Source organism: Azolla caroliniana, unplaced genomic scaffold, assembly GCF_043228905.1.
Source record: "Azolla caroliniana isolate FFs.n. ecotype wild unplaced genomic scaffold, voAzoCaro1.0.p SCAF_8, whole genome shotgun sequence".
Classification (NCBI taxonomy): domain Eukaryota; kingdom Viridiplantae; phylum Streptophyta; class Polypodiopsida; order Salviniales; family Salviniaceae; genus Azolla; species Azolla caroliniana.
In genome coordinates, this window is record NW_028230443.1 from 19,758,615 (window position 1) to 19,783,125 (window position 24,511).

A 24,511-nucleotide genomic window follows, 5' to 3' on the forward strand; every position below is an offset into this window, starting at 1 on the left:
TGTGGACATATGCCATAACAAAACGGAGTGGCCGAACGCAAGAATCGACACATCCTCGAAGTGGCACGGGCTATGGTTAACGAAAAGCACATGCCGAAATCGTATTGGGCGGAAGCAGCCAACATGGTTGTCTATGTCATGTATCAGTGTACAACATCGGGTGTGCACGAACTTAGTCCGCACGAGAAGCTCTTTGGAAAGAAGTCGGACCTATCGCATGTTCGGATATTCAGTTCCATTGCGTACGTGCATATCCCTGACGAGAAGCATCAAAAGCTTGACCCGAAGTTGGAGAAATGTATCCTCGTAGGATACTCATTAGAGCAAAAGGGGTACAAGTGCTACAACCCCTCAGCTCAAAAATCTTGAGTAAGTCGAGATGTCGTTTTTTATGAGTCTGCATCCTGGTACGCACCAGAGACAACTTCGACTCCGATTCCGCTCGACCCGGAATCTGCTGAACAAGTATTAGAGGATGAAGATATCTTTACGTGCATGTTTGAAGAAAGTCCGATGATGACCCGATTGAGCGGACCACAAGAGCCTCTGAGTGATCAATGCACATCTCAACCGAGTCCGAAGCTAGACAAAGGGAAGGCCAAAATGCCGGAGTATGAAGACGCTCATTTTGATGGCAACAAATCGACTCACTCCCTCAATAGTGTGTTCGAAGGCCTTGACATCCAGACAAATGGAGTGAAGAAAGCCTTAGAATCCGCAAATGAGAAGCTACGCCGATCCACCCGTGAAAAGAACCCCGTAAGCCGCTTCGGCTACGATGAGTATATGGCATACCATTACACCTTTATGATGAAGGTTGCAACAGTACGGGAGACGAAAACCTTTTCCGAAGCCGCGATGGATCGAAGCAATGAATGAGGAGATGTGTGCACTACGCAAGAACAACACATGGGATATCGCTCCCCACTCACCGCACAAGAAGGCGATAGGCTGCAAATGGATCTACAAGGTGAAGTATAATGCCAATGGTTTCGTGAATCGCTACAAATCTCGACTTGTTGCGAAAGGATACGCGCAAACACATGGAGTCGACTATGGAGTCGGCAAAGATGACGAATGTGCGGACCATGATCGCACTTGCAGTGGCGAAAGGGTGTCACCTCCATCAAATGGACGTCAAGAATGCCTTTCTTCAAGGCGAATTAGACGAGGAGGTGTACATGGTACAACCACTCGGCTTCAAATCGCGCATTCATCCAAAAGTTATATGCCAACTCAAGAAGCCTCTCTACAGCCTCAAGCAAGCACCACGTGCCTGGCATTCGAAGATTACGTAATATCTTCATCAAATCGGCTTTCAAATGTCGAAATCCAACAACTCCCTCTATGTACGACATGACTCTAGAAGCCTAATTGTCATCATCCTATATGTGGATGATCTGGTCATTGGAGGTGAAAGTCTAGTCAACATCCACAAGGTCAAGTCCCTCCCCTTCGGAAAATTCGAGATGACGGACATGAAGGATCTCCATTACTTCCTGGGCATCGAAGTAATTCGGATTCCGGCTGGCATTATGATCTCTCAACAACACTACATTCTCAACTTGTTATACAACTTCCGGATGACTAAGTGCAAATCGATCGCTACGACTCTTGATCGAAACCTCAAACTAGATGTTGACTCCGGCATAGACGAATGCGAGCAGACCCAATATCGTCAACTGATCGGGAGACTCATCTATCTCATGATCACTTGACTTGACCTTAGCTATCCAGTCAAACTCCTCAACCAATTCATGCAAAAAACATGCGACATTCACTTGGATTGCGCTAAGCGAGTATTACAATACGTGAGCGGCACAGTGGATTACGACGTTCTCTATGCATCGGCCACACCAATATGACTCGACGGGTACACAGACACAAACTGGGCAGGCTACAAAGCTGATAGAAGATCGACCTATGGATTTGTCTTCTCGCTCGGTAGCGGAGAAATATCTTGGAGGAGTAAGAAGCAGCCTACCGTCGCATTTTTGAGTACGGAGGCCGAATACAAGGGCGCAACCATAGCTACATGTGAAACCGTATGGCTCAAGAGGATTTTGAAGGATCTGGGTGTCCCCATCAAGGATTCAACTCCCATTTACTACAACAATATGAGCAGTATATATCTGATTCGGAACCCGGTGTTCCATACACGCAGAAAGCATATCAAAGTGCACTATCACTTCATTCAAGAGCGCGTACAAGCCAGAGATGTCAACCTTCAACACATCAACACGAATCTTCAAATAGCCGAAATCTTCACCAAAGCCTTAGGAGCTGACAAGCTTGAGGGGGAGTACAAATGAGAACTGAATACCGTCTGAACCGGGTATGAGCCGAAGCAGACACTGGAGATCGTCGGAACCGGATACCAACCGAAGCGGACATCAATCGAAAGGAACCAACCCGAGTTGAGCTTGAGGGGGCGTGTTGAGAATCAAGATCAACATAGCACAACGTGTGAACACACCTTTTGAGAATCTATGATTACTCAAAGGTCAAGAGTCACACCACTACTCTCTACACATTAACTATGTGTCATAGAATCATATTCTATGACACATAACTAATGAGTTACATATTCCCCATGACTATGAGTCTTCACATTCCCCAAGAGAGAGAGTGGTTGTTGTAAGTTAATGAAGAGGGAGGGTGACTCTATATAAAGCACCCTCCTCATACTTCATACGAAGTCGGTTGTGACTCCTTGTAACGCTATTTTGTATCTCATATTCTACTTGTTAATATACATCTCCTTCTTCTTCTTGAGTACTTCATATTGTCTCTTATCTACCTTGTGTTTCCCTCCTCTCCTCTCTTCTCTCACACATACACACATAACTCACATCTCTTCCGCTTCACAAAAATCATATGCGTTTGTTTAGAAAAATCTTCATTTTGAGGAGATTTGAGCACTGCAAAATGATCTCCAACTTCCAATAAAATTGTCAAGTCCTCACATTGGTTGTAGTATATGTTATCCATGGGACAATAAGACAAAGGTGTGAAAAGGATAGTAAAAGTAATGTGTGGAAGGGGACAAGTAGGTCAAGTGTGAAAAGATAAAAGACGTCGAGCACTAGCAGCCAAGGGGAAAAGTAACTGAAATTTAAGCAGCCGTAAACATAGGCTGAGGATTAGGAGAGAGTAGTTGGAACGCGCCGATGAAGGAGAGAGCTATATAAATCATGAAGTGGAAAAAATAGAAGACACAAGGAGATACAGAAGATATATCTAATTCAAGCCAAAGTGACTGAGCTTAGAAATCTAAATGTGTATTGAGAGAGTGATCAATACCGATTATACTCAATTTGTACTACCATTTTATTATCTATTCAGTAATCAAATAAGTATACTTTTTGGGTCCATCTTTGTGCTTGTCGCATTTTCAATTCCATTTGCGATTGTGCTATCTGTTTTATAAGTCGTGAGTATGAATCAGTTGTAGCCGATATCTCGGAGTGTCCAACCCAAAAGGGTGTAACGTTTTGGCCCCATACTGGGCTCTACCTTAGTCTCTTACGCGACCACGATTCCTTGACCCGATTACTCAGGAGTAATCGAAGATGTTCCTAAGGAAAGGAGTAACACAATTTGGCTCGCCCGGTTCACGCTGTGAAGTCACAACGAACAACACGTAGGAGAAACCCTAGTTGCTATAACGGCGCCCACCCGCGGCATACATTCTCGGCTACCATCCCGATGAGCCAAACCAGCCGAAGGCATCTCCGACTCCATGCTCACGCAGCAATCACCACCACATGAATTCCCACCAAAGCAATCACCATCGCACCAATCCCCCCGCCTGTAGGCAATGCTTAGTCAAATGTGGGCTTTGACCCCGTTTCGCCCCGCTGCCCCCCCCCAAAGTCAACCAAGCTGATGACAACCCCTTTCTAGTGTTAGTCAAAGATCTAGATTTAGACAACATGCCGTATCTGTATCAGTGTTACGTGGATGGTCCCGACCTAGAATCACAGACCAGATCCTTCTTGTCGACATGGCAAGCCAATAATTTGGCGCAACATCGGACCGCTACCGAGGTTGACTTGTAGAAAATCGCGGAGTCCACATTGTCTCTTGATGGACCCGCAACATCCTGGTATTCTCGGCACGATCTAGGGGAATTTGCGACATTTCAAGATGTCCACAATCGATTCCTCGAACTTTTCCACCGAGAGATACATGAGCGAGAACTGTTGCGCCAGTTCTACACAATTGCACAAGATCCGAATGAATAGTCTCCTAGTTTACGATCCGCTTCCAGGATCTTTTCCACTAGTCTTAGCCAATTGGAGCACAGTCAGTGGAGACGAAAAGCGTTCATCGATTGCCACCACAAAGGGACCGAAAAATTATTTGAACTTGGCAGAGCAGTCTTGGTTTTCAAAACTCAGCTCAGATCGATGGTGGGGACTTCGTTTTCGCTAGACATGACCGTTTGGGATTATTGACGAGTTCAACAGGATGTTGCAGCTTGGTACATTAGCCAACGACATCATGCCGAAATGGGTTAATGGATTTTGCTTAAAGCCATATCTCAGCCGTACACCACCCAACCCATTCGCCGACAAACTCCACGGCCATGATCGGCCCACAGTAGGTGAAACGGAGGCTCACGGGGGTACATCGGCCAAATTACAATAACTACCCCACGTACCCGAAAATGTATATTATGTGTCTATTAAGTGAAAAAGAAAAAAGAAAAAAAGTGACCCACTAAGTTACGTGTCTATTTAAGGAGCATGCACACAACATGAGAAAAGGAACTACAAACTGTTTCCAACGCGTGGCCTTAAAACCTCATATGGTAGGGAAAATTCTGAATCTAGGGCACAAGGCCACGTCTCGAGAACCGAGGGCCATACATAAACTAGGGCACCACATGTGCAACACTCACATACGCATAGACACCCATAACCCTCAAGATTTCTCGCCTTCTGAATAGAAGCTCTCTCACTCTCTTGTTCCCTACACAGAAGCCTCCTCACTCTCTCGCTCCCAGTACAGACATCCTTTCGAACGGTGTTGTACATAGCAGCAAGCATGGATCTCGAAGTCGAACAAATTGATGTTAAGAAAAAGTTCTTGCATGGCAATCTTGAAGAAGAGATATACATGCCTCTCACGGAAGGATCCGAAGAAAAAGGTAAAGGAAACCTGGTATGCCGATTTAGGAAGAGCTTATATGGGTTGAAGCAAGCACCTCGGCAATGGTACCAAAAGTTTGAATCTTTCATGGTGGATCATGGTTTCGGCAAGACACAAGTTGATCATTGCATTTTTGTCAAGAAGTATGATGGAGGAGATTTTCACATCCTCCTGTTGTATGTTGATGACATCCTAATTGTCGAACTTGACTCGAGGAAAATCAAAAGCTTGAAGAAGGCCTTGAGTAGGTTGTTCTCGATGAAAGATATGGCTCCGGCAAAACAATCCCTGGGAATGCACATTGTTCAGGATGGAACAAATCGGTGGGCTCGACACTGCCAACAAATTGTAAGTTGTCCAAAAACCAGAGTCCAAAATCGAAAACCGCGATGGCCAAGATGTTAAAAGTTGCTTATGCCTCGGTAGTCGGAAGCCTAATGTATCGAATGGTTTGCACTAGGCCGCATCTAGCGTATGCAGTCGGAGTGATTAGCCGATATATGAGCAATCCCGAAAGAGAGCACTGGGCAGCTGTGAAGTGGATAATTCGGTACATGAAAGGCACCTTGAATGTGTGTCTTCGATTCGACTCGGGTAATCCCACACTAAAAGGTTATGCTGACTCAGACATGTCGGCTAATGTGGATACCCATCGATCCACCTCCGAGTACGGAATGACTTATGTAGGGGGGGCTATTTTGTCGTAGTCGAGGCTATAGAAGGTCGTGGCGTTGTCGTGAAGTTATTGCTTCAAGATGTCAAAACAATGTAAAAAATCTATAGAAAGAAATTTCTTATATGGATCTTGTGACGAGGAGCATGTGAAAATTTTCGGTTCGTGAATTGGAGTTTAGGAGCCCAAGATACAAGCTTCGGAAGGATTAATGTTACTCGGGACAGAAATGTAATTATGTCAAAAGGGGGAGTCAAAATTAAATGAGGGCTATTTCTATAATTTCTCAAATGTACAACTACAAAATCGAATTTGTAGAATCAATAAATAAAAATAAATAAATAAAATAAAATAAAAAATACCAACCGCCTCAAGAGGGTGGTAGGGTGGTTGACCACCCTATATAAGCCACACCCATGGTGGCTAAAGAGGGGGAAAGAAGGGGAAAGAAGGAAGAAGAAGGGGGAGAAGAAGAGGAAGGAAAAGCGAGTGAAGAAGCTCGCGTGGGTGTGGGATGCAGAGCTCCCTAAAGAAGATTGTGGCTTGCATAAATCAAGACAAGAGTTAAAGAAAAGAAATAAAATATAATAAAAAGAAGAAGCTGAAGTGGTGTATCTTAGGTGCCTTATTGTAAACAAAAGGTTGTGAGTTTGAATCCTCTTAGAACAACTCCTTTTGGTAATCAAATTTTGTAATATAAATTCAGTAGATATAAACTGAAAGAGAAACATAAATAAATAGAAACCAAAGAGATTGAAGTGGCCTATCTCAAACGCTTCTTCTCAAATAGAGTTCACGAGTTCAAGTCTTTCCAAGTAACTTTTGGCAAATAAATATTGTAAGTGGTGGTTTTACAAATAAAATTCTTTTTGCCACAACGTCACATCTAACTTGCCTTCTCGGCTTCTTGTCATCGCACCATCTGCGATTATGCCTTGTCACCCCGATCATCCTCGAGTCACAGAACCCCGGCGGTTGCGACACACAACCACAATCTTCTCGACACAAATTTGGTGAACCCAACATGAAAGCGTGTGTGAACTAAAACTGTCACGACAGCGTTGTCGACCACGGAAGCCAAGTACATGGCCGCAACGGAAGTCATTTGGATGAAGGAGTTCATCAGAGAGTTGGGAATTCTGTAGGAGGAATTCCGACTCCACTACGATAATCAGAGTGCCATCCACTCTAGGCCCTTGAGACAAAACTACACCATCTCATCTTCCTCGACGATCACGTTAATGGACGCAAGTGAGTCACAGATGTCTTTGATCCGGGCCGTGTAGTCCAGCACTGACATGTCCTTCTGTTTGACATTGCGCAACTCTTGTCGAGTTGTAACTTCCAGGCCGTGGTGCTTGTGGCGAAGACCTTCTTCGGGTTTACCCAAGCTTCCTTTGGCATCTTGGCATCCCAGATATGGCTGAGCAGCTGATCACCGACACTAGACGTGAAGCAATATATTAGCTGACTTGCTGCTTGTTCCCAAGCGGGGAAGTCCCTATGTGTCCCATCAGGTGCTGTATCGTTATCTCCGTCAACATAACTCCAGTAGCCATGCCCGAGCAGGTACCGGTGCCTCTTGTACGACCAGGATGCATAGTTGGATCTGTCGAGCTTCTCCGTCGGCAGCGAGCTAGCCATTCCTCAGTCCATTCTCACCTTCCTGTTCTTTACCGGGTGTTAGGTTTTGTCTGTAAATGTCAGTCATCGGCAGTAGAGGATTATCAACCCTCGTGCTTTGATACCATGTAAAAGATAATGTGCGGAAGCTAAGAACAAACTAGCTAGTCCGGATCACATCAGAACATAGAACGGAGGTTTGAATGGAAAGCTTGAATACACGGGAGAGATAGAGAGAGGAGAACAATAAAAACTCAATTCAAAATAATAACATTCTATCCATACAAATGTCCTATAGAACACTTTTTATACAAGTCCCTAAAAGGACTGATAAGTACTTCAATGCTCATACGAGCGACTGAAACTAACTCCAAGGAATATGCCTACGTACTAGGCTAAGGTTGTAGGCCTCTAACGACCTACCGGTTACACTCCGGTCCATCTCTCCAATCTGGTTCTTGCTTCAGGATACCGATCCGAATACCTATCTTGTTCTCCATTCCGGATACCAATCTAGCTCTGGCTTATTCAGCCGATCCGAATCCTATTGAGCTTGTCCGCTCAACGGTTTTCTTTGCCAAGGCAATCTCCTTCCAAAATGTCAACACATTATCAATTATGCATCAGTTTTCCATGATTCAACCCTGTTTGTACAACATGGATTAGTTCATTCAATTAGGGTTTTACCCTGTTGGCTAGTATATTGGCAATATCTTATATATTGTGTTGAGCAGCGTGATCGGTCTCTATTGCCTTGCATTAGTTATTAGACCTTGTACCTTAGGAATTAGTAATATCATCCCCTCTTGAAATTGCATAGTTATCTTTACATGCCAAACAACTTTCACCCCCATTTGACCCATCAACAAATCCCATGCAACTAGCTTAGACCCTTGTACCACCATTTGCATGCCACCCACCTTGTCCTCTTTGTACAAAGTCATGTGAAAATCCTCTACAAGGATCCATGCATCTACAATTGGCAGGACATCGACCAATTGCCTCCAAAAAATGGCTTGCTTTGTTGTCAAATTGGGCACGACGCACATGCGTTTATTATTCCGACTTTACGTTGGTACCATCTGATAGTCACATAGATGGCTCATCCCTCCACTTTGGTGTCCTGTCCCACCACAACGAGATATGAAGAATTCCTTATAGATGTACAGACACCCCCTTTCCTATCGTGCTCACCTTGACCTGGGGAACAAAACGTATGCCAATTCCCCTCAAGAGGATTTCCAATATTCAAGATCTTGTTCGTACTTACATGGTGCTCTTGCAACAACAAAATATCCGGGACCCCCTGAAACTCGGGGATTTGAACTCCTGGTGGAAGTTCTTCCTCTGCAACATACATTTGCTATTCCCTAGACCTTGTATGTTCCACATTAGTAATTTCATGAAAACATGAGTGAAGTCTCCCATGAAGGACATAACCCCTCTCTGAGTCCATGCTCAACCGCCCTTACTAAGCCTCTCCCATCGCAGCATAACATCCTACCTCATTGTATCCTCCATTTCTCCTTGTAGACGTTGTCGTGAAGAAAACCGTCCACAAGCGGAATCGGTGCACCAGGGCGTAGGAACCGGCTCTTCATGCACGTGCGCCTTATGTTGTACATAGGAGATCCTAGGCAGGCAGATTCGGTAGGTGGGAAGTAAAGGGGAAACGGCTCCTTCCTTGCCTATAAAAGGAGGGAGACGAGGAGGAGGAAGGGATCGCGGAGAGTCGAGGACGAAGTGCTGTCGGTTTGGGTGCGAAGGCTTCTCTCTCTCTCGGGCTTGCAAACTCCATAACTTCTTTCTGTGCAGGCTTCGGGAGGCTCGCACTGCTCTGAGGAATGCCCGAGTGCTTCCGGCAGCACCTCCAACCATCTCCTTTCTTCCTGTTCGTTTACGAACAGGCATTGGCATCTGTTCGCCGGCCTGTTCGGTTGTAACTGCTTTCGTGTTCTTGTTGTTGTCTTTGTTAATACATACATACCTTCGTGTCTCTCTGTGTCGCTGTCCCACTCGCGTCTTTGTGTCAAAGGGCCGTGTCCCTGTGAATCTATGCTCGCACGTGGTGGGTCTCTTCTCTTTTCTCTCTTGCTCTTCGGTACAGGACCCCCGAGGTCCCGCCTCATTCCACGCATCCGCGAGGAATACCTCGACATCTTGGTGAACCCAACGTGAAGGAGGCGGCAGAAGAGCAGAAGATGAAAGGGTCGGATCTTGCGGAGGCCATGGCTTCGGCCGTGGATCGGATATTGAGCGCACGCGAGGGCTCCGGCCCTCGACAGAGCCATTGAGGCGGTCCTTGGTACGATCGGCCGGTTCAGCGGAAAGGATGCCACGAAGTATTTGGCGTCCTACGGGGCAGAAATGCTGATGCGGGACATTCCGGAAGAGAGGCGTCTTGCCGGGTTTCCTCGAGTGGCGATGCCGAGCATCCATGCGGAGGTGCTCGAGGTGCGGGCGGAGAGCCGTACCTGGGAGGAGTTCGAAGGACGACTCCTGGAAAAATACGGGTTGGACGATGCGCTCCGGCTTTCGAAACGAGACTTCATGGAAGGGGCAGAGTCCCCTGGCAAGGGAAGAAACGCGTCGGCACTCCTCCGGGAGTTCGAAGAACGCTTTGCGCGCCTTTCGGCGCTTGACCGAACCGTTCTGGATACGAGCCGGGTCCTTATGTTCGTCAAGTCGGTGGACGAGCGGGACCGGCATCAAGTCGGCTCCTTGCTGGAAACCGAAGACGGGCTGACAACCAACTGGGCTGCGGTTAAGAGAGTCAGTGGCCGTTTCGACAAACGGCGAGAATGGGCTGAAAACGGGGCGGCCGGTGCGGGCTCTGTTACAGCAAGGAGGCTTGAACCGGCGCCACAAGTGCGAAGGGAAGAAACCCGGGAATGGCTCGAAACCGGTCCGGCTTCGACCGGCATGGTCAATGGCTCGTCCGGAGGAGCAGCGCTGGAGGAGTTGTCGCGGGCGATAAAGGATCTCCAAATCGCCCAGACTCGAGGGGAAGGAGGCGAACCGGCTCGTGACCGACGGCCGGCAGCGGGGAACAGGTGCATGTGGTGCGACGAGGTCGGCCACATTCGGAAGGACTGCGGCGATTTCGCGGAGGCGTTGAGGAACCGGGTGGTGTACCTATGGGAAGGCCGGGTGCATGCCGGCGATACTAGAAGGGCCCTAAACCGAAACGACGGGCGAGGAGGTATGAAGAGACTGATGGAAGAGGCAGCGGCCCGACACGTGGAGGCCATCCACTACTCGGCGTCGGCCGGCATTCGGGTCGGGGGTAGCGAGGCCCGAAAGGAGGGCAAAGACGGATTCTGGTCGGCAATGCTGGAAGGTCTTGCCGGCGCACGGTTGAAGAAAGATGAAACGGACCGCGCTGAGAGACGGGTCCGGGAAATAACCGGGTGGAGCGATCCGGTCGAGGAGAAGACGGGCTTCGTAGAAGCCGCCTGCCAGAACTACGAGGCTCTAGTAGAAGACAAACGAGTGGGGAAAGCCGGAGCGGCAGGGCCTTCACAACGGTACGAGACCCGATTCGGGCAACGACGGAACGATGCCGGTGGGCCCAGCTCGCAAGATAACCCCAGGAATGGTGGATACCGACTGGGGACGGAAATAGAAAGGACTACGGACCTACGGAAGGTCCTAGAGGAACGGATCCTCGACAACAAAGTGGAGCTGTCATTGCGGGAGGTGCTAGGGACATTGCGCTTCATTCAAGACCTGCAGCCGGTCAATAGAGTGACCATTCGAAACGCAGGGATCGGACCGACCATAGACGAGTTCGCGGAGGCCTTCGCCGGAAGGTCGATTTACTCGGTCGGGGATCTGTACTCGGGGTACAACCAGTTCCAGCTAGCCGTGGAGAGCAGGGACATCACGACGATGCGAACTCCCCTCGGCCTAGTGCGAATGTGTACCCTGCCACAAGGAGGGATCAACTCGGTGGCCCACATGGTGAATGCAATGAACAAGGTACTGAGGGATTGCATCCCGGACATCACCATGCCATTTCTAGAAGACATCCCGATCAAGGGGTGCCCGGTAGAAGAGAAGGACGAAACACTCGGGCCGGACGGATGCCGGCGATTCGTGGCAACACACATCGACGACTGCGAGAAGGTGCTACAAAGGCTAGAGGATGCGAGGCTCACCTTCTCTGGGGAGAAATCGGCCTTCGGGCAATCAGAAATCCTGGTGGTCGGAGACCTGTGTGGACCATATGGCCGGAAGCCGGAAGCCGGCAAAGGTAGAAGCCATCTCCGCGATGAAGACCGACTGTAGCTCGGTTACGGAAGTTCGGAGGTTCCTAGGGGCATGCGCGTTCTACCACATATAGATCCCGCATTACGCCCACGTTGCGGAGCCGCTATACGGGTTGCTGAAGAAAGGGCGAAAATTCGAGTGGCGAGACGAGCACACGGAGTCGGTCCGAAAGCTGAAGGAAGCTCTTGTGGCAGCACCGGCGCTCCGGAAGGCTGTCTACGGGAAGGATACCCCGGTATACATAACGGTGGATACGAGTCCGACCGGGATCGGATGGGTCGTCAACCAAGAAGACGAGGGCGGCATTCGGTTCCCGATCCGATTCGGCGCAAAGGTCCTTCGTGAGCGACAACGAGGGTACGCCCAGGTAAAACGCGAACTCTGGGGTATCGTTTCGGCAGTAAAGACCGACAAAGACTACTTGATCGGGGCAGAAGTAATTATCGAGACGGATTTCCTACCAATTCTCGGCATGGTTTCCGGATGCACGACACCGGACCTGGCGATGCTCAGGTGGATAGCGTACATCAAGTCCCTGGACCCGGAAATACGACACATTTCCGGAAAGGACAACGCCATGGACGACATGCTTTCGAGGGCAAGGTTTGATGACAAGGGCGGCATGGTTTCGGAGGACGAAGAAGTCGGCGTGGACTTCTTCGAGGTGGCGTACGTGACGACCGATGGGACGAGCACTCCGGCACTTAACGACTTCAACGAGACCAAGTACGACGGCGAGTGGCTTTAGATCGGTGGATTTTTGAGGACAATGACGCCGGATGCGTCGTGGACGAGGGACGAGGCATACCGGGTATGGAAGAAAGCATACCGATTCTTTCTCCGGGACGGATACTTATGGAAGCACCCGAAGAAGAGGAACGACGTCCTGCTCCGGGTGGTAGCGAAGAAGGAAGAACAGGAGGAGCTGCTGACGGCCTACCACGACAGCCCTTGGGCTGGACACCGTGGAACGTGGGCCACGTTCGAGAAGATAAAGGGGAAGTACTGGTGGCCGGGACTGTACCGGGACGTGCATCGGTTCGTGACAACTTGCGAGAGCTGTCAGATGCACTCCATAGTCCGACATCGGGACGAGTTTCAGCCTACGTACCCTCCGATCATCCACTTCAAATGGATGGTAGATCTGGTGACGATGCCGATGGGAGTAGGACAGATGCGGTATCTGGTCCTGGCTCGGGAAGATCTGACGAACCAGGTGGAAGGCCGAGCCCTTCAGAACAAAACGACTGCGGCCGTATGTCAATTCCTGATTGAGGACGTGATATGCCGGTACGGGTGCGTCGGGAAGATCGTGGCTGATCGCGGGGAGTTGGACGCCGAAGAGGCCGAGGAGCTGTTCGACCGGCTAGGAGTCAAGCTCTCGCTTACCCCTACGTACAATCCGGAGTCGAATGGAAAGGTGGAGCGCGGACACGGACCGATCGTCAAGGCGTTAGTTTGGGCATGCGGAGGTCAAGTCGGGAACTGGCCGCGGCTGCTGCCTTACGCGTTGTGGGCTGACCGAACTACGCACAGTTCGGTAACCAGGTTCATGCCGGCAGAGCTCATGTTTGGGCAGAAGCCGGTCATGCCGATGGAACGTACGATCTCCTCGTGGGCAACCGTGGACTGGAGAGACGAGATGAGCCGGGAGGAACTGCTGGCGGCGCGTATACGACAGCTCGAGCGAAGACCGGAGGAGGTGGAGCAGGCTGCGGAAAAGCTTCGGGAAGCAAGGATGAGGAACAAAGCCCGGTTCGACCGAACACACCGGCTCCGACCGAAGAAGATCGAGGAAGGCGACTGGGTGCTAGTCTACGACAGCAGCCTCGACAACCAGCACCGAGCGACACGGAAGTTCGCAAGAAGGTGGTTCGGGCCTTACGTGGTACAAAGCGCCAACGACAACGGGACGTACCATCTGGCAGAACTCGACGGCACGAGAATGGCGATACCGGTAGCTGGGAAGCGGATCAAAGCGTTCAAGAAGCGTCATGCCGAGGAGCCGGATCCGGTTAACCTGGACCGCGACGACGAACGATCCGAAACCGAAGAAGAACCGACGGGCAGAGAATGAAGGCTGGACCGGTTTTCTCCATCCCAACACAATTTGGCGCATGTCGGTGGATGCGCGGCTAGGTGGGGGCGGATGTCGTGAAGAAAACCGTCCACAAGCGGAATCGGTGCACCGGGGCGTAGGAACCGGCTCTTCATGCACGTGCGCCTTATGTTGTACATAGGAGATCCTAGGCAGGCAGATTCGGTAGGTGGGAAGTAAAGGGGAAACGGCTCCTTCCTTGCCTATAAAAGGAGGGAGACGAGGAGGAGGAAGGGATCGCGGAGAGTCGAGGATGAAGTGCTATCGGTTTGGGTGTGAAGGCTTCTCTCTCTCTCGGGCTCGCAAACTCCATAGCTTCTTTCTGTGCAGGCTTCGGGAGGCTCGCGCTGCTCTGAGGAATGCCCGAGTGCTTCCGGCAGCACCTCCAACCAGCTCCTTTCTTCCTGTACGTTTACGAACAGGCATCGGCATCTGTTTGCCGGCCTGTTCGGTTGTAACTGCTTTCGTGTTCTTGTTGTTGTCTTTGTTAATACATACATACCTTCGTGTCTCTCTGTGTCGCTGTCCCACTCGCGTCTTTGTGTCGAAGGGCCGTGTCCCTGTGAGTCTACGCTCGCACGTGGTGGGTCTCTTCTCTTTTCTCTCTTGCTCTTCGGTACAGGACCCCCGAGGTCCCGCCTCATTCCACGCATCCGCGAGGAATACCTCGACAACGTGCAACACCACATCGAGGGAGTTTACCCTCTCTTCTATGCATAGTGGCAACTATTTTTAATGCATGAATCATTGACCCCCCCACAGATCATTTTAGGATTCATCCACATCACACTCCATTTATCCCCATTCCAAGTGATGGGAAATTGTGTGCCCTATTGGTTATGGAGCTCAAGATCCATTCCATGTTATTAGCTGAAACGTCTAGGTCTGTCAGATCAAAAGATAAACATGCATTCAACAACTTGTGGCATTCATTGACAACCACGTAAACCCTCAACCCCGGGCCTTCCTAATGACACAATTCAATCAATCTCTTGAGAGCTTGTTGACTAAACCTGCACCAATTTTCGAACCTATCCCTTACTAATCTTTTGGACTGAACAAATTTGACCAGAACTCGAACATCTACCCCTATAGTTACTTGTCTTGTCTCATGCAACTTTTGAGTTTCGGAACTAATTGGTGAGCTTTCTTGACAATTCCCAGTGCCTAACCACTCTTTCACCACTCTCAGTGCGATACTTCCACTTTTACCAAGCAAGGCATTAGGTGTGAATACTACCACCTCTTCAACATTATTTGACCTTTGAACCTGTAACAAATCCTCCTCTTCCAACAATGCCTCAAAGCTATTTCTCAACCTTACATGAGGCATAGTTGTGTTTCCATCTTGCTGCAATAAATTTTTTTGTTCCAAAACCATAGCACAAGAGTCTGTGTTAGCCTTCTCCTTCTCTACCCCATTGAGGGTGTTCTGACCTTTCACCCTATATTCTCTTGCATAGCAACCTGCCTGTTGTCCTTTCCCACCCTCACATTACCGTTGATCTTCCTAGGGCATTCCTTAGCAATATGGCCCGTCTTTTTACAATAAAAGCCAGATACACCCTTATATTCCAGTAACACATCTATTACTCCTGCTTCCACATCATGAACCTTGATTATAGGGGGGAGTTTGTACAAACTTTGCACAAGCACTCTAATCTTAGGGTAGTCCCTAATTCTATCTACCATCATTGCTTTTGAGGGACAGATTGCGCCAATCTTATCCCCAATCTTTGGCATCAAGGGGTATAACTACCGAGGAAGATTTGGGAATATCATAGAAATCACCCGAGGATTACCAATTTCCTTGTCTTCTTCCATAGCATTGAAGTTAGCATGCCACTCCAACAGAAGAGCTCTTCCATATTTGAGCTCTACAAATTTCATATCCACAATCCGCAATACATCACCCCCCCTGACCACACCAAGATGGTAGAAATTGTTGGGATTATGGTCCCTCCGGATGGGATGGTCAGATGTCCGGGAACCGGATGACGAAGACCCGGTTTCGGAACCGGATGATGAAGACCCGGTTTCGGAACCGGATGATGAAGACCCCGGCTACGGAGCCGGATGACGAAGACCCGGTTTCGGAACCGGATGATGAAGACCCCGGCTACGGAGCCGGATGACGAATGTACCCGGAGAGAGATCCGGATGCGGGGACATATTTGTGAATATGTTTGCCAAGGGCCCTCGAGGCTATATTTGTAAATAGCCCGAAAGTCATATGTGTATAAATATGACTTAGGGCAAACAGTTTTGAGTTGTTGCTCATTTGAGGGAGCGAAGTGAGAGCAGCCGAGAGAGAGAGAGAGAGAGAGAGAGAAAGGAAGAGGTCAACGCCTCTGTGTAATACCGCCGCCTGTGGCGAGGACAGCGAGCTCAAGGTCGTCGCCTTGCAGCTCGCCATTGTACATTCCCTGCGTATAGTGATAGTTGGAGTCTTGCACTCCCGTGGTTTTTCCCGTCTAGGGTTTTCCACGCTAAAGCCTGTGCATTCGAGTCTCTCTCTGTGTTTTTGATTTACTTCTGCATTGATTCGTGTTTCCTCGGTTGTGGCCGAGAGGTGAAGGTTTTTTTTGAAAGCGTCCATTTCCTAACAATCTGGTATCAGAGCGACTGCAGTGCAGAAAATGGAAGGCGGCAGCAGCGGGCAGCCGGGGATGATGGTGCTGAATGCGTAGAACTACGCCGACTGGAAGATAAAGATGGAGGATCTGCTCATTGTTCGGGACCTGTATGAACCGATCGACAGGTCGGAAATACCCAAGGGGGTACTTGAGACGGAATGGAGGCTTCTGAACCGGAAAGCCATTGCAACCATTCGGCAATACGTCGACGTGAGCGTTCTACAACATGTGGCGAACGACACCAACGCATATGAGATGTGGCAGAAGCTATCGGGCCTCTACGAGAGGAAGAATGCGTTGAACCGGACCTCCCTGATGAGGAAGATAGTGAACCTCAAGTACCGGGACGGCGAGAATATGGTGGAACACGTAAGCACGTTCATGGGATTCGTGAACCAGCTTGCGGCGATCAAGTTCCCGTTGGAGGATGCAATGCAAGCCATCATTCTGATGTGTACATTGCCGGAAAGCTGGGAGAACTTGGTGGTGACTCTCAGCACCTCCTGCACCGAAGATAACTTGTCCTTACAAACGGTAAAGACAAGCATTTTGAACGAAGAAGCGCGTCGGAGAGATAAAGAACCGGGCTCCGATCCGAAGATGCTGCTTACCGAATCGGATCGGGGAAGACAACGGAACCGGAGTCCGCAAAGACGGGAGAAGTCGGGGACCCGGTCGCAATCAAGAGGAAGGCCCACATGCTTCCACTGTGGGAAGCCGGGGCACTTCCGAAAGAATTGTCGGCATTACCGAAAAGACAACGGAGCCGACGACACCGATTCGAAGAAGTCATCGGAACGGAACGGTGCTTACCGGGGAGCCACGGACCGAAATGGTTCGGATCGGCAAGGGCAGGACCGGAAAGGAACGACGGCACTCGCGGCAAGTGAAGAGGAGATCATGCTCATCACTGAAGAAAGTGAACTAAACATTGCCGGCGATGAGACTACCTGGGTGGTCGATTCCGGAGCGTCGTTCCACCTGACCCCGGAAAGAAGATACTTCTCATCCTACACAGCCGGTGAGGATGGTTGTGTTTGGATGGGAAATGAAGGTACGTGCCGGATTGCCGGCATAGGAGACGTGTGGTTGACAACCTTGACCGGATGCAAAATGTTGCTGAAGGATGTCCGACACGTTCCGGAGGTTCGATTGAACCTGATTTTGGCCGGGAGGCTAGACGATGAAGGCTACACAGGTAGCATCCGGAACTGCATAATGAAGTTCAGCAAGGGGAGCCTGATAGTGGCTCGGGCCCGGAAAGTCAACACACTGTACCTTATGAATGCCTGGTTGTGTCCGGAGGAGTTGAACGTGGCAGCCGACACTGCCGGTGAGCTGTGGCACAAGAGACTGTGCCACATGAGTGAGAAGGGGATGAAGAGGCTTGCAGAAGACAACCTTATTCCAGTGAAGCATGTGCACCTGGAGAAGTGCACCGATTGCCTAGCCGGTAAGCAGAACCGAACCTCCTTCCACTCAAGGCCACCGACGAGACGTAGCGCACCATTGGAGTTGGTGCACACTGACGTGTGTCAAGTAGAAACGAAGTCACATGGCGGAGCCCAGTACTTCGTGACATTCATTGATGACCACAGCCGGAAGCTGTGGACGGCACCGTTGAAGACAAAGGACCAAGTGTTGTGCGTCTTCAAAGAACTCCACGCGAGAGTGGAAAGGGAATCCGGCAAGAAGCTGAAAGCGATACGAGCGGATAACGGAGGGGAATACCGGGGGCAGTTCAAGGAGTACTGTCGCTCGAAGGGAATCCGGCTCGAGTTTACTGTGCCGAAGACGCCGGAACTGAACGGGCTGGCCGAGAGAATGAACCGGACCATAATGGAGAAGGTCCGGAGTATGCTGGCGCATGCGAAATTACCCAAGGGGTTTTGGGCTGAGGCAATGTCGACGGCGACATACGTGATAAACAGATCACCCTCAGTACCTTTGGACGGAGACACGCCGCAGAGAGTGTGGACCGGTAGGGAAGTATCCTACCGGCATCTGAAGGTGTTCTGGTGTCTTGCATATGTGCATGTGGCAAAGGACCGGAGAGGAAAGCTAGATCCAAAGACCCGGCCATGCATATTCATCGGTTACGGCGATGACGAGTTCGGCTACCGAGTATGGGACCCGGTCGACAAAAAGATATTCCGGAGTCGTGATATCATCTTCATGGAGGACAAGACACTCGCCGACTGGGAGTCGGAGAAGAAGATGAAGAGCTCCAAGTCGACCGGTGAGGATCAACTCTACGAGGAGCAGTCCCGACCGGCAAGGGACCGGTTAGCACTCGAGGATCCGGCCGAAGACGGTGAAGAAACAGAACCGGCCGAGGAAGATGAAACTGATACCGGAACTGGCCCCGATCCCGAAATGGATTCGGATGAAGAGGAAACGGAGGAGCCGGTTACCGAAGCTCCGGAACGGAGATATCCTCTAAGAGAGAGAAGGGCCCCCCGGAGATTTCCGGAACCAGAGCACGTGCTGCTAACCGACGAGGGGGAGCCGGAGAGTTTTGAAGAAGCAAAGCTTGACACCCATAGCCGCAGGTGGTTAAGTGCCATGCAGGAGGAGATGGATTCCCTGCATGAGAACCACACATATGAACTTGTGGAGTTGCCGAAAGGAAAGCGGGCACTTCGAAACAAGTGGGTGTTCAAGCTGAAACCGGGAGATGCCGGAAACCCCCCGAGATACAAAGCCAGGATCGTGGTGAAGGGGTTCCAGCAGAAGAAGGGCGTCGACTTCGACGAGATATTTGCCCCGGTAGTGAAGATGACCTCCATCCGGACGGTGCTGAGCATAGCGGCAAGCATGGACCCCGAGGTAGAACAGATGGACGTGAAGACGGCATTCCTTCACGGTGACCTCGAAGAAGAGATCTACATGCAGCAACCGGAAGGATTCGAGAAGAAAGGGAAGGAGCACCTGGTATGCCGGTTGAAGAAGAGCCTTTACGGACTGAAGCAGGCTCCCCGGCAATGGTACCGGAAGTTCGACTCTTTCATGACCGATGAAGGGTACCACAAAACGCAGTCCGATCACTGCGTGTTTGTGAAGAAGTTCGAAGGAGGAGACTTTCTAATACTCCTCCTGTACGTGGACGACATGTTGATCGTCGGACGGGACCAGGTCAAGATACGGATGCTGAAGAAAGCGCTTCACCGAACCTTCTCAATGAAGGACCTGGGTCCGGCGAGGCAAATACTAGGGATGCACATCATCCGGGACCGGAAGAAGAAGCAGTTGTGGCTGTCACAGGAGAAGTACGTGACAAAGGTGCTTCACCGGTTCAACATGTCGGAAGCAAGACCGGTCGGGTCAACCCTCCCGACAAACTGCAGGTTGTCCAGCAAGCAAAGCCCCAAGACAAAGGCTGAGAAGGAGGACATGATGAAAGTACCATATGCCTCTGCCGTCGGAAGCTTGATGTACGCAATGGTGTGTACAAGACCGGACATAGGATATGCAGTCGGAGTGGTGAGCCGGTACATGAGCAATCCCGGCAAAGAGCACTGGAACGCGGCCAAGTGGATACTCCGATACCTGAAGGGCACGGCAAACGTGTGCCTCCGATTCGGCTCCGGTAAGCCTGAACTCGACGGCTTTACTGATTCGGATATATCGGCTGATGCAGATACCAGCCGGTCCACATCAGGGTATGTGATGACGTATCCAGGGGGAGCTGTTTCGTGGCAGTCGAGGCTGCAGAAGACGGTTGCGTTGTCAACCACGGAGGCGGAGTACATGGCGGCTGTTGAAGCCGGCAAGGAAATAATATGGATGAAGGACTTCATTAGAGAGCTCGGTATCCGGCAGGAGGACTACCGACTCTACTGCGATAGTCAGAGTGCCATCCACCTTGCGAAGAACGTGGCCTATCACTCACGGACGAAGCACATCCAGCGAAGATATCACTGGATCCGGGAAAGGATAGAAGACCAGGAGTTCGTGCTGACGAAGATCCACACGGACGAGAACGGGTCAGATATGTTGACCAAAGTGCTCACACCCGACAAGCTGGAAGCGTGCCGGAAGAGGGTCGGACTGGAAAGACATCCCATGCCGAAGTGAAGGGGGAGTTTATTGGGATTACGGTCCCTCCGGATGGGATGGTCAGATGTCCGGGAACCGGATGACGAAGACCCGGTTTCGGAACCGGATGATGAAGACCCGGTTTCGGAACCGGATGATGAAGACCCTGGCTACGGAGCCGGATGACGAAGACCCGGTTTCGGAACCGGATGATGAAGACCCCGGCTACGGAGCCGGATGACGAATGTACCCGGAGAGAGATCCGGATGCGGGGACATATTTGTGAATATGTTTGCCAAGGGCCCTCGAGGCTATATTTGTAAATAGCCCGAAAGTCATATGTGTATAAATATGACTTAGGGCAAACAGTTTTGAGTTGTTGCTCATTTTCTGTTTTCCACTTAGAGGGAGCGAAGTGAGAGCAGCCGAGAGAGAGAGAGAGAGAGAGAGAAAGGAAGAGGTCGACGCCTCTGTGTAATACTGCCGCCTGTGGCGAGGACAGCGAGCTCAAGGTCGTCGCCTTGCAGCTCGCCATTGTACATTCCCTGCGTATAGTGATAGTTGGAGTCTTGCACTCCCATGGTTTTTCCCGTCTAGGGTTTTCCACGCTAAACCCTGTGCATTCGAGTCTCTCTCTGTGTTTTTGATTTACTTCTGCATTGATTCGTGTTTCCTCAGTTGTGGCCGAGAGGTGAAGGTTTTTTTTGAAAGCGTCCATTTCCTAACAAAAATTTCGTCCCATATTATGCACATTTAGTATTTGTGGAACCCTATCCATAAGAGCTACTTGTAGCATGTCACAAACCATATGTCTATTGGGTCTACCACCCAGTAGCTTACAAAGGAACAAGCATTTCTTTAATCTTTCAATCTCCACATTCAGAATTTTGCTTTCATCCTCGGACATAAAAACCTCTAGTAACTTAGAGCTCTCCTTCATGTCCATTTCCTTATCATGACCCCATCGCGGGCATGCATTATGCGCCTAATCACATTCCTGCAAAAGATTTTCTAATTGTAGCATGTCCTTCGTGGCTTCCAACTTTGCAGCACCATTCAACCCCTGTGATGATCCGCCTAACGGGCCCCGTTACCTACCCTCACCCATCACTCTCCCCTAGTTTTTTGTTTCCCAACCTCTTTATTCCAAACCTCCGTCACTCCCCACACTCTCAAATCCTTTGTGCATTCAATTGTAAAGATAGTTACTGCCTTGCTGCTAAGATGAGCCTTATCCTCCTCTTCCATCCAACCCATCTTGTTTGACAAAATGACCGATTCCTTACATATCCCCATATCTCAACCAATAATGTGTTGCCCTGCTTCTTTCAACATATCATCTACTTTCCTACGCCCCTCATTTGCAACATGATGCTTCTCCCTATCCCTGTTCCTACCTTTCAATGTGTACCTTGATTCCACCGCCCTTACGTCGGGCACCCTTGCCACTGTTACCCAGCCGGCAAGAAGGCTTAAGGAGGTCCAAACTAGAGTGTGAAAGGAATAGTTTATTCGGGAACTATTGTAATTAGTAGTCTTAATATATATTAATATATGAGAAGATGTGGACAAACGGACCGGAATCGGTATGCCGATCCGGATCCGGACCGATCCTGAAAAGGTGCCGGTTGGCACCGTTTTGTACTTCGCACCGGAGACCTATATAAAGGCCCGGTTACAATGTAATCGACAACGGATAATTAATAGAACTTATTGCCTTATTCTTTCAGTATTGATTACCGTTCTGTACTCATTGCTATATGTTACGCGTGTTAATGATGTGTTGCTAAGTAACCGATTAAGGTCTAATTAAGTGTTTTGTCGTAAGTCATCTTGTCGTAACACCCTTTGGTGAAGTGTCTTAAGTGGACACCCTGCGTTAGGCTGTTGTTCGGCCCTAGGATTAACACAGTTTTTGGCGACCACGATTCCTGCACAATCGCAGTGAACAGCGGCGGGAATGGATGACTAGGCCAACGCACAACCCGATTATGGAGAGAGCACGAAGACTTGCTGAACGACGAAGGCGGCGAGAGGCTTTCCAGCAAGCAGCGGAAGAAATCCGATCGGATCGATCATTTTCCAAAGTGATCCGGAAAATAGCGGAGGAGTAGCTCCGTCTGCAACAAAACGCCTACCCGGACGAAGGAAGCAACTTAAGCAGTCTCCGGGAAGCGGAATCCCTTCTGCAGGCCTTGGCCGGAAGAGACGGCGAATCCGAAGCATTTTCAGCCCTGGAATTGGATTCAGAAGGGGGTTACAGCGTGCACACGAACTATCGCAGCAATAACGACACCTCAGGAGGACCGGAGGACGAGGAGTCGGATACAGTACCGACACCGGAACCAGAGTTGGCAGACCGGAAACCTCCGGCACTAGACGTGGAGCAACCCCCGGAGACGACAAAAGACAAAGAAAGACCTTTGACACTGGAAGTCGAGCCGGCAACACCAAAGGAAGACCGGCAAAGACCTCCGACACTAACGAAACATCAGGAAAGACCACCGACACCGCCAACCCTCGTACCGACACCGGAAAACGACATGTCGTTCCTGTACTCCAAGTATAGGGATGACCCGGATGTGGAGGCTCATGTTCACGCGTTTCAACAAACATGGGAGGCGAACCATGTGTCACAACGGTTAACCACGGCTGAAGAGGAACGATCGAAGATAGCCGAATTCGGCGTGACATTGGAAGGACAGGCCGCCAGATGGCACCGGACGTAGGACCCCAACACCATCACCACCTTTGCGGACCTGAAAGATAAATTCTTGCACTTCTATTAGAAGGAGGTGAACCAAAGCGAAATGGTGGGCCTATTTTATACCATCCGGAAGGACCCCGGGGAGAGCATTCCGCAGTTAGTCGTCCAGTTTCAACGGATGCATAGTCAGCTTACCCGCGCACCTCCGGAAGAAGAAACACAGGCGATACTCTTAGCCGTGCTCCGGGAACCTCTATGAACGGTATGCATGATCATCGACTTTCGCACAAGCACCGTCAACCAGGTCATCGACCGGGTTAGAGAAATGGAGAAAACGAGCTCTTGGCTAATAATGGGAGCCCTCCAACGAGCGTTACCGACCAATGAGGATTTTCGATTCCGGCAAGCAATCCAATGCACGACCTGCTCGAATTCCGGACACTCAGCACTGGAGTGCACCATGCCGACGCACTGCTTACTCAGCCAATCTCAAAGCCACACGATGGATCGGTGCGAATATAACTTATTGAATCGGCAAGCACCACCAGTCCGGCAAATCGAGCCACATAGCAGCCGAGACGAAGAAGACGAACGCTGCCGGCGAGAGGAGCAATATCGACCGACACAGGATGTCCGGTACGACGATCGGCGAGACAACTATGACCGGTACGAGCGATATGACAGGTATCGAGATTACAATGGACGGTACGAGCATTACAACCGGGTTCACTCCCCCGGGTATCACCAACGACGGGAAGATTACAGGAGATATGACGACCAACACCGTCAAGGGTACCGCAACAAAAAGAACTTTACTAAAAAATGGCATTTCAAAAAAGGGAGCCACCCACGTGAACCGGAAAAAGGCGCCTCAAGCAGCCAACCGGACCAGAGCCCCGCGGTTACCACAGGTCCTCCACCGGGTACAGGAAACAATGCCGAATCCAGCAATACCCGGAAAGCATATTGCTATTATTGCCGGCAAGAAGGACATTATAGTAATCAATGTCCGGCAAAGAGCTATGACAAGCGCCCGACAGTAAGCATGGTAGTCGCCGAAGTCACAGACCTATAGCAGGTTACCACAAGGTTGAAGGGCAAGACGACGGAATGGGAGACATAAGAGGCCATCCGGAAGTAGGCAACGGAATGGATGAAATAGGAAAATGAGTGAAACATAGCAGAACTAGCACAACAAAAGGAGATTACCGAAGAGCTCGCCAAAGGCAGTCAGACCGAAAATGCGACATGGCAGGCCTTGCACGAGTGCCAAATCACCCTGCCATTAGGACGGCTCTAGCAACTAG